The following is a 12,021-nucleotide window of genomic DNA, read 5'->3' as shown; positions in this document are numbered from 1 at the left end:
ATTTTGCCTAGCGGAAAGGGATGTGACATCTTGTTTTCTGGGGTCGGGGTTGGAAGGCTGAGTGTGATGGGTCAAAACAACCTGGGTTGGGGATGGAGTATATTGGTTAGTGGTTCTAGGGGAAGACATTGTATTGGCTAAGAGAGAGATAGTCGAGGTTGTAATCGATTGGGCTGGTTGAGAGGTTGAAGGATGAGGGTTCGTGAGTGATACAAGGTTTGGAGGTGTTGCTTCCATTTTGTTCGGGGAGGTTGTAGCTTTGGATAGTATGGGCACCTCGGGTAGCATGTTTGAGGGGGCAGATAAGGAATTAGCAATCTGTTGGAGCGGGGTGGAGCACCTCGCAGTACTAGGAGGGGGCACACCCTCACCGAAAGCTTCGGACTCTCTCCCTATTACTCTTGGTCTACCTGGGGCCCGAGAATGCCCGTTTGTTGGGATAGATTGAGCCCGATCATCATCCAGTAAGATTTGATTTGAATCCAATAGCATGGAGAGATCATGAGGAGCGTCCCCAGTACCATTTTTTGACATGCGGTCTGCTGGAGTCATAACCAAAGAAGACTCCTTGCCTTTCAAGGCTCCATCAGCGGTGGTGTGGGATTGGAACTCTCCCCCAGCGGGAGTTCTGGTTTTGCCAAACTGTTGCTGACCGGAGGAACGCTGCTTATCGTTCCCTACCCTAAGCCATGGCGGGTATTGGGGTTCGGTCATTCCCATATAAGATAAGATTATTCTTTACAGAGGCCAAAAAAGAAACAATAAAAATCTGAAACTACTTTCTCTCAACTATGATACTAAACTAGGTAATATCGAGTCAAATCAACTTCAATCCTAGGTGCATCATCACGAACCTAACCAATTTCCTTATTTTCATTGTCAATAACTAGATTGCCAACGCCCCTCACAGGGCAGCTCATTTGGTCACGGTTGCTTCCTTAAGGCCGTTGTCCAGTCTCCCGCAAGGATTCGAGTCCCGTGGTTAACATGTTCGGGGGGATGGGGCCTCTCCTTCCGGGCCGGAGTGGGATTAGTCAGGCCCCGTAAGGATTGACCTGGACACCCACTCCATTAGGAAAAAAAAAAAACTGGATTGCCAACATCACTTTGCAAATGTGTCTTAACACCTATAAGAGTCTCCATGTTGTATCCAACTCTTGTAGTGGTAGAAATAACAACTTGCCAATTCTTATCAGTTGGGTCTTCCACATAAAATACTTGTGATGCTTGTAAAGCAAGTATAAAAGGTTCATTATAAGGCCTTACATTTGTAAAATTAACCAGTATTAACCCATCAACATCCTATTTCAATCTATTTCTATTCGATATCCAATCACATTCAAATAATACCGCCCAACAACCTCAATAAATTAACTCAATTATATTTTTCAAGACACCATAGTAAACTAGTTCACTCAAAATAGGATTTTGGTCCCTTATACTTGCAAAACTGGATATTATTAACTTGACAGCAATACCACTATTTTGAGTTTTTCTTTTCTTTTCAACTTCTTTGGTATGAAGCCAAAAATCATTAACAATATACTTGTCATATCAAATTCCAACAACATCTGGACCCTTAGCAAGGAACCTTAGATCTCTTAAGGCTAGCTCTGAGAAAGTTCTAACTTTTCAATCTATAAAAGAAAAGATAAAAAGATATTGGAATACTAAGAATTCAAATGCATTAGTTAATAAATTCACCAAACTATTACTTACATGTCCAACAAACCAAGAAGCAAAATTTTCACTATGTAAACGCTCCAATAGATGTTGCACAGCTTGAGGATGACCTTCTTTGACCAATTTGCAGTGCTGCCTGGAAGTGTATAATATAACATTACAACATTACATCTACTATCGAAAAAAATTTATGCATCAAGCCCTAGTTAAACTTAGTCAATGTAAGGTGTGACAAAATCACAACTGAACAAGACATACTGATGTGCTTTATTCAACGTTTAAGCATCAAAAACTGTTGGCTTGCCTTTACCCAAAGAATGGCTTGGTTCTGAGAATATATCTAATCCAACTTCATTTTTCTGGTTCACTTCTTTATTTCTCCTTGGACAATTGAATTTCGTCTCAATATAGTCTATTAGATATAAGGAGCAAAAATTCAAACATTCTTCTGCTAAGTAGCCTTGAGCAACAAAACCTTCAAGCCTATTTTTATTTTGAACATAAGAATTCAATGTTCTCAAATACCTAAATTATCATAGTTTCAGGTTTAATGAATAGTTTCCAATATCAAAGAAATCGAAAAGCAACAAAAAAATTTAAAGCATAATGAAAATTTCAAATATTACCTTTCAATGGGGTATATCCAACGATAATGCAATGGTCTACCTAACTTCACTTTAATCGATAAATAAATAGTCAAATGCACCATGATGTCAAAGAATTTCGGTGAAAAATATTTCTCCAATTGACAGAGTATAACTACAATATCCTTTTCCAAACATACCACATCTTGTAAGCAGATCATTTTAGAATAAAGCTGCCTGAAGTATTTACTCAACCAAATCAAAGGAAAAGCGCACAGGTTTTGGTAAAATCTTTCTCGAATCTATGGGCAATAGTTGTTGGATTAGGATATGATTGTCATGACTTTTAAGTCCTGAAATTTTAGGTGATTTTACTTGCAGACATCTTGAAATGTTAGCTGCATAACCATCTGGCACATTTACCTTTTTAAGAACCTTACAAAATATAGTTTTCTGATTTTTATCCATTATAAAGGAAGATGGAGGCAAGTAAACCTTTCCAGCTTCTATGTCAATGGGATGCAAATCTTTCCTTATCCCCATTTCTTTCAAAACACAGCATGAATTATAATGGTCCTTAGCCTTATCCTCAATATCCAACAATGTTCCCCAAATTTTTTCACAAACATTCTTCTTAATATGCAAGAAGTCAAGATTATGTCGAAAGATATTATCTTTCCAGTATGGTAAGTCAAAGAAAATAATCCTTTTCTTCCAATTAAAAGGTAGCTTAGGATTACCTTTTACGAATTTGCCAAATTTAATTTGCAAATCTCCCAACTCACTCAAAATCATATCCCCAGTTTGCAAAGGTGGTCGCATTCCATATTCTTCGATGCCATCAAAGAATTGAGCTTGCTTTCTAAACTCATGCTTACTATCTAAGAATCTGTGATGCCCCATGTAACAATATTTGAAACTACGAATCAATCATCGTGAATGGGTGAATTTGTGACAAAGAGGACAAGCATATTTGCCTTTAGTGCTCTACCCAGATAGCATTGCATATCTTGAAAAATCACTAATAGTCCACAACAAGGTTGCATGCAATTGAAAATTTTATTTTTTTTGATGCATCATAAGTTTGAATGCTAGTATCCCAAATTTTTTCACAAACATTCTTCTTAATATGCAAGAAGTCAAGATTATGTCGAAAGATATTATCTTTCCAGTATGGTAAGTCAAAGAAAATAATCCTTTTCTTCCAATTAAAAGGTAGCTTAGGATTACCTTTTACGAATTTGCCAAATTTAATTTGCAAATCTCCCAACTCACTCAAAATCATATCCCCAGTTTGCAAAGGTGGTCACATTCCATATTCTTCGATGCCATCAAAGAATTGAGCTTGCTTTCTAAACTCATGCTTACTATCTAAGAATCTGTGATGCCCCATGTAACAATATTTGAAACTACGAATCAATCATCGTGAATGGGTGAATTTGTGACAAAGAGGACAAGCATATTTGCCTTTAGTGCTCTACCCAGATAGCATTGCATATCTTGAAAAATCACTAATAGTCCACAACAAGGTTGCATGCAATTGAAAATTTTATTTTTTTTGATGCATCATAAGTTTGAATGCTAGTATCCCACAATTCTATCAATTCTTTAATTAGAGGCTATAGATAAACACCAATATTATTTCTAGAAGAGAATAGTCCAACTATTAACAAAGATATCATGAAGTATGGTTGCTTCATACATATCCATGGAGATAAGTTATATGGTATTAAAATCACAAGTCAAGTACTATGTGAAGTATTCATATTTTTGAATGGATTAAACCAGTTAGATGCTAATCCCAGTCTAATATTTTGACAATCCTTGGCAAATTTTTGATGTAGATGATCAAAAGTTTGCCAAACTGAAGAATCAACTAGATGTCTCATATAACCATCTTTTGTACGATTTTATTCATGAGATGCAAATTTAGAAGAAATAAAGAGTCTTTGCAACCTAACTTTTATGGGAAAATGCTTATGAGGAATTTTTCTTTTTTCACCAGTTGGATCATTTTCTGAGGCAACCCACCTAAGCTCTTTACATGTTTCACATGAAATTCTTTTTCAATAGTACCCCAATAAAGAGTACAATCATTAGGGCAAGTATCGATCTTTTCATAACCCAATTCCAATTTGTTCATCAATTTCTTAGCCTCATAGTAAGAAGAAGACAAATTAGTCATGGCCTCAGGAAATGCCTCTCAACAGATCAAGAAGCATATTAAAAATCTTGTTACTCAGCTTACCAAGACATTTTAGGTGAAGAAAACGAATAATAAAAGCCAACTTTGTGAAAGTTTGACAACCATTGTACAATTCCTGTTGAGAATCATTAATCAATTTGTAAAATTTTTCAGCCTCTAAAATAGGAATTTCCCCTTCTCCATTCACTTCATTTGTTCCATGTGGTACTCCAAAATTTTAGTCACTTCATTCACTTCTTGCATTTTGTGTTCTTGCATTTTAGTCACACAAACACCCATTCCACAATTTTTGCAAGGACACAAAGTCATTCCATCACAGCTTGATTTAGAAAATGCAAATTCTAGAAACATTTTAAGTCCTGCCTTGTACTTTTCACTTTTTCTTGAGAAATCCATCCAACTCTTATCCATACTTGTACTATACACAAATGTGCTCCAACAAACTTCAAATAGCATGACAATGAGAATTACATATTAGTACTTAGAAGATTTAAAAATCCCCATAGAAGTTATGTTAAAACACTTAATCAAATCAAGCATAATACACATGAAATTAAACATTAAATAATGAATGAGAGTAAAGACAAAATGAAGACTGCTCATTCATGGTTTCTAACAATGTTAGTGCCTTGTGAAACTGATGTAACTCACTTTACATTTGTCGAAAAGTTACAAAATTTCTTCCATCCTAAACTATACTCAAGGTATTACCTTTCTCGATAATATATCATTCTCTATTTTTGCTTACAAACCACCAAAAAAATAGCATGTAATTCAACATATCTGTTCGCAGATATGCGGAGGTTAATCTTTAGTCCAATTTGCAAATTTATTGGTACTAATAGAAAAATAATCAAAGCATGATTTTTATTCATATGAAAGATCATTGAATATAGTTTCATATGCAATAAATGGCATCCATTTTGGACATTTCTACACTAATTTATGACTAGAATTATAAAAGGGAGCATAGCTGATTGTTAGGTAGCAGATTAGTTTATCTCTAGCAAGTGCCTAGCGAAATGGATGTTACAAACCATACATTCATCAAAATACAATAAAATTTGCATAATCCTAAATTAGTTCAGGGTACTGCTTTTGCTAAAATGCATCACTTGGTGATTTTAACTGCAAGCCATCTTAAATTCGCATGTAATTTAGCACATCTATGGTTATCAAATATGCAGAGTTTAATTTTCTGCCCAATTTACATATTTACTGGAATAAATAGAAAATGAATCAAATCGTGATTCTTATACATGAATCAGCTTTCATGTGCAACAAATGGCATCCAATTTGGACATTCCTACACCAATTTATGATCAAAATAATAAAGGTGTGCATAGCTGACTATTGACTAGTAGATTACTTTTTTTTAAACAAAACGCTTCTTTATTGCAAATAGAAGAACCAGGATACACGTGGGGAGGGTGCCAAGATTTGGCCACCTCGGATTCGAAAATTGCACATGCCTAATCTATCTAACCTCACCAGGCCCCTGGGGCGAGCAGGCAAGCCATTAAAAGAGCGGAAAACCAGCCGTGGAGTTACAGGTGTCGCCAAAGAGGCCAACGAGTCGGCCACCATATTTCCTTCTCGAAAACAATGATTAATAGAATGGACAGCAAGGACGAGGGATCAAATCTTCCGTATCACCGCGTGAATAGTTGACGGGCCCGCCACCTTAGATATTAGAATTGTCCACAGCACCCTGGAATCCACCTCCACCATGATCCTCGACACCCCTTCCATACACAGAGCTCCAAACCAGTACACAACGCCCTTGCCACAGCCTGAAGCGCGGACGCTCCTCCATAAAACTCCGCGAATGCTAGTAGAACAGCTCCAGAGGAATCCCGAAGGACACCATCCCCACCACTTAGATGCGTGCCTCCCTTTGCAGAACCGTCCGTGTTTAGTTTAGTAAGCCCCTCCCCTGGGGGGGCCTAGACAACTGGCAAGACCGTCGACTTCCCAGGGATTGCGTGCAACCAATCTACCACTCCATGCCACGGGGTTCCCAGCAGAAGACAAACATTCGCTTTGGCCCTCAACATCAACACCAACTCCACGGTTATCTGAAAAGTAAGATGCCGCCAATCCAGCGCCACGCTGTCAAACCGGGCTTTATTATGGGCCTGCCATATAAACCAGAAAATCACTGACAGAGCAACCTATAATAACCACCTTAATGCTAGATTAGGTACCCTTAAAGCTCCCCATGCAAAAAACCTACCCCGCACAGATGAATGTGGTCGGAAAATGCCAAGCGGCTTCTCAAAGAAGCCCCAACCGAGTTTGCTATCTCACTACTCCCAAACAGGTGGTGAAGTGATTCCTCATCCGACGATGAACAGCAGACGCACTTAGACGGGCCTGCAACCCTAAACCAGCGAAGACGCGTATCTACTGGAAGCTTATGACCCAACATCCTCCACAAAAAGAATGAAATTTTTAGTGGCAGCCCCGGTCTCCAAAGAGAGTCATACAGCCAGGATTTGTGAGGGAGGCCATCAATCACTGGAATAATCGAACTGAGCTCAAATTCACTTGAAGCCGATAGGTCCCAAAAAGGAGAATCCGGATCCTCCCCCATCACCAACAATATGTCTCTAGTAGCCTCCAAAATTTCCTGGCAACCCAACTGTTGAATTCAAAGCCTAAATTGTAGAATTTTTCAAGTCACAATTGTTGATTTGTTTGGCAAAAGTTTCTTATCCCACATCGGTGGTTTGACTTTGAAGGGAGGTGATTGTTAGCTATAAATAAGCACTCATTCTCCTCGATTCAAGTGTACCAAAAAACAAAAGAATTACCCAAAAAGGATTTTGTAATTCTTTTGTAATTATTTCTTCTCCCAAATTATAAGAGCAGGCTGCTTGAGTGGTGTTTGGAGAGTAGGCAAAATTGGCTGAACTCCGTTATCAATTTTTCGGGTGCGTTCTTTCCTTATCTCTTTTATTTATTCCGCACTTATTTAGTAGTTTCTTTTCTATTGTAGTATAGTATTCAATATATTTGTCTATATTTGTCAGGTTTATTTGTAGTGTTTTATACGGTTCATTTGAGTGTATTTTTCTTATTCATGTGTACGTATTATTTATATATACACGGGTTTAGTTGTGATAATACACCGTGCACGTAAGTTCTGTCTAGGAGACTGGATTTTAAGTGGGACCGCTTGTGACCCCTCCAGTCTTTCCTGGGAATTTACTTGGAATGGCAATTCTGTTTAAGGAGATTATTTTAACGATCTTTCCTGAGAATTACTGAATCGATTTAATCACTAGTTGAATCAATTAAGTGGGAAATTACCCGATTTCCCCAACAAGTGGTATCAGAGTCGAAAGTTCGTCCTTTGGCCTGTTTGTTATATTGAATACTATTATTTGAGTCTGTAATGACATCAGACAATTCCACGTCAAGAATTATATCTGGGGCATCAGCTTCCTCGTCCACATGGTCGAGGATTCCAATGTCAAGTTTGAAGGTGGCGGTGGAGACATTTGACGGTACTGGCCATTTCGGCATGTGGCAAGGAGAGGTCATGGATTCCCTTTTTCAACAGGGTCCTGACATTGTCATTGAAAAAAAGAAACCAGATGATATAGAAAAGAAGGAGTAGATTACCATAAATCGGTTGGCATGCGGAACTATTCGATCGTGTTTGTCCAGAGAGCAAAAGTGTGCTTTCAAGAACAAGATTTCTGCATGGAAATTGTGGAGGGCGTTGGAGAAGAAATTTCTGAAGAAGAGTGGTCAGAATAAACTCCTAATGAAGAAAAGATTGTTCCGATTCGATTACCAACCAGGTACTACTATGAATGAACATATCACTATGTTTAATCAGTTAGTAGTAGACCTGTTAAATTTAGATATAAATTTTGAAGATGAAGATTTGGCTTTAATATTGTTGTCATCCTTTCCTGATGAATTTGAACATTTGGAAACTACATTATTTCATGGGAAGGAAAATGTGTCTTTAGATGCTGTATGTTTTGCTTTGTATAGTCATGAATTGAGAAAGTAGAATAAAATGAAGAATAAAATAGCTACAGCAGGTGAAGCGTTAATGGCAAGAGGTCGTCAACAAAGCCAATCAAAAGGAAGAAGAGGAAGGTCCAAATCGAAAAGCAGAGTTGCCAAAGATGAGTGTGCTTTTTGTCGTGAGAAAAGGCACTAGAAGAAAAACTGTCCAAAGTTGAAGAAGAAAGGGAAAACTCCGCAAGACGTAAATGTTACAGAGTGCAAAAGTGATGCGGAATCAGATTTCTCTTTGGCGGTATCACCTTTAACATCTCATCCAGATGAGTGGATTTTGGATTCAACTTGTACCTACCATATGTCTCCCATGCGGGAGTAGTTCTTTGAATTTGAAGAATTTGATGGTAGAGTTGTGTACATGAGAAATGACAATCCATGTAAAACATGTGGGATAGGTTCAATCAAGTTGCGTAATCATGATGGATCCACCAAAATCCTGAAAGATGCTCAGTACGTACCGAATTTGAAGAGGAATCTCATCTCTTTGGGACTTTTAGAGTCAAAAGGCCTGGAAATAAAGATGCGAAACGGAATTCTTAAAGTAATTTCGAGAGCACTTGTGATGTTGAAAGGTGTGAGGAAGAATAATCTGTATTACTACCAAGATAGTATAGTTGTTGGGACAGCAGCAGTAATAACATCTTCCAGTAGCAAGAAGGATGTGGAGGCAACAAAGCTGTGGCACATGCGATTGAGACATGCTGGTGAAAAATCTTTGCAAAATCTTGCCAAACAAGGATTATTGAAAGGTACGAAAGTTTGCAAATTAGAATTTTATGAGCATTGTGTTCTGGGAAAACAAAGAAGAGTGAAATTTGGCACTGATATCCATAATACCAAGGGTATTTTAGATTATGTGCACTCAAATGTATGGGGACCTGCCAAGACTCCATCCCTTGGTGGCAGGTATTATTTTGTCACTTTTATTGATGATTTTTTCAGAAGAGTTTGGGTGTTTATTATGAAGAGTAAGGATGAGGTGATAGGGATTTTCCTTAAATGGAAAGCTCAGGTTGAAAATCAGACAGGAAGAAAGATCAAGATCATCCAAACAGACAATGGTGGTAAATACAAGAGTGATCCCTTCCAAGAAATATGCCAAGAATGTGGCATAGTTTGACACTTCACAATTAGAAAAACACCGTAGCAGAATGGGGTGTCAGAGCGTATGAACAAGACACTAGTGGAGAAAGTACGTTGCATGCTGTCCAATGTTGGGTTAGGCAGAAAGTTTTGGGCTGAGGCTGTGACATACGTTCAACATCTCGTCAATCACTTGCCATCATCTACAATCGGTGGCAAAACTCAATTAGAGGTATGGTCTGAAAAACTTGCAACAGATTATGATTCTTTGCGTATTTTTGGTTCCAGTGCATCTTATCATGTAAATGAATCAAAATTGGATCCACGTGCAAAGAAGGCTCTCTGTATAGGCCTTAATGTTGGAGTTAAGAGATACCGGTTGTGGTGTCTAGAAACAAAGAAAATCATTATCAGCAGGGATGTTACCTTTGACGAATTTGCCATGTTGAATAAGGTAACACAAGATGGAACCAGTCGTACTCCGCAACAGGTAGAGTGTACGCCGAAACAGGTGAAATTTGAGCAAATAATGGTAAGTCCAGCAAACAGCACCATCAGTGACTCTCCCATGGCAGAAGAGGAGTCAGATGAGGAAGAGGCTTCAACCCAAGAACCTCAACAGCAGCAAGAGTCAATTGCCGTCAATAGGGCAAAACGAGAAATTCATAAACCTGCTCATTTTGTTGACATGGTGGCCTATGCACTTCCAGTTGTTAATGATGTTCCATCCATATTTTCTGAAGCAGTTCGAAGTATAGAAAATGATAGATGGAAAGATGCTATAGAAGAAGAGATGCAATCTCTTCAAAAGAACAAGACGTGGAAGTTAACACAACTACCGAAGGACAAGAAGACAATTGGATGCAAATAGATATTTGCAAAGAAAGAAAGATTTCCAAACAAGAATGATATTCGTTACAAGGCAAGATTAGTGGCTAAAGGCTACTCAAAAGGAGGAAGTTGATTATAATGAGGTATTTTTTCCAGTTGTTAAACATTCCTCTATTAGAATTTTGTTGGCCTTGGTAGCGCAGTTGAATTTGGAGCTAGTTCAACTTGATGTGAAGACAGCGTTCCTTCACGGTGATTTGAAAGAGGAAATCTATACGTTTCAACTAGATGGATTTAAAGTTGCTGGTAAAGAGAATTGGTTTGTAAGCTGAGCAAATCGTTGTACGGATTGAAACAATCACCGAGACAATGGTACAAACGATTGACCAATTCATGATGGGCCAGAAGTACACAAGAAGCAAATACGATCACTGTGTGTATTTGCACAAGTTACGAGATGAGTCCTACATCTACTTATTCTTGTACATTGATGATATGATGATAGCATCAAAGAGCCAAGTTGAAATTGACAAATTAAAGGTTCAGTTGAGCAAAGAGTTCGAGATGAAGGATTTGGGAGAAGCCAAGAAGATTCTCGGCATGGAGATAAGTAGGGATAGAACGAGAGGCAAGTTTTGTCTGACACAGAAGCAGTATTTGAAGAAAGTACTACAACGTTTTGGCATAAATAAAAATTCAAAACCTGTAAGTACTCCGCTTGCTCCTCATTTAAAACTTAATAGCCTATTATCTCCAAAGACGGATGAAGAGCGAGCATACATGGCGAAAGTCCCGTATGCTAATGCAGTTGGTAGATTGATATATGCAATGGTGTGTGCGAGACCTGACATTTCACAGGCAGTTGGTGTGGTAAGCAAGTTTATGCATGATCCTGGCAAGGGTCATTGGCAAGCTGTGAAATGGATTTTACGGTATATCCAAAATACCGTAGATGTTGGATTAGTATTTGAGCAGGATAAATCACTTGGTCAATGTGTAGTTGGATATTGTGATTCTGACTATGCAGGTGAGTTGGATAAGCGACGTTCTACAACTGGCTACTTGTTCACATTCGCCAAGGCACCAGTTAGTTGGAAGTCTACTTTGCAGTCAACGGTGGCTTTGTCAACAACGGAGGCAGAGTATATGGCAATTACAGAAGCTTTGAAGGAGACAATTTGGCTTCAAGGATTACTTGAAGACTTGGGAGTTGGTCAAAAACACATTGACGTGTTTTGTGACAGTCAGAGTGCTATTCACTTAGCAAAGAACCAGGTCTTACACGCAAGAACGAAGCACATTGATGTTCGCTATCACTTTGTGCGGGAAATTCTTGAAGAAGATGAGATTTTTCTCCAGAAGATACGGACTACGGAGAATCCTACAGATATGCTGACCAAGGTGGTTACAAGGTTCAAATTTGAACATTATTTAGATTTGGTCAATATCCTGTATATTTGAGTTGGTGCCTGAGGGCTCAAATTTGGAAGCACCGCAAGGACCATTTGATCTTTTAGGAGAGGAGATTTGTATTTTTGGGTGGGACTAGAAATTATGCCAAGGTGGAGATTTGTTGAATTCAAAACCTTG

This window comes from Coffea arabica, chromosome 9c, assembly GCF_036785885.1.
Source record: "Coffea arabica cultivar ET-39 chromosome 9c, Coffea Arabica ET-39 HiFi, whole genome shotgun sequence".
Classification (NCBI taxonomy): Eukaryota; Viridiplantae; Streptophyta; class Magnoliopsida; order Gentianales; family Rubiaceae; genus Coffea; species Coffea arabica.
This window is presented reverse-complemented; position numbering follows the sequence as displayed.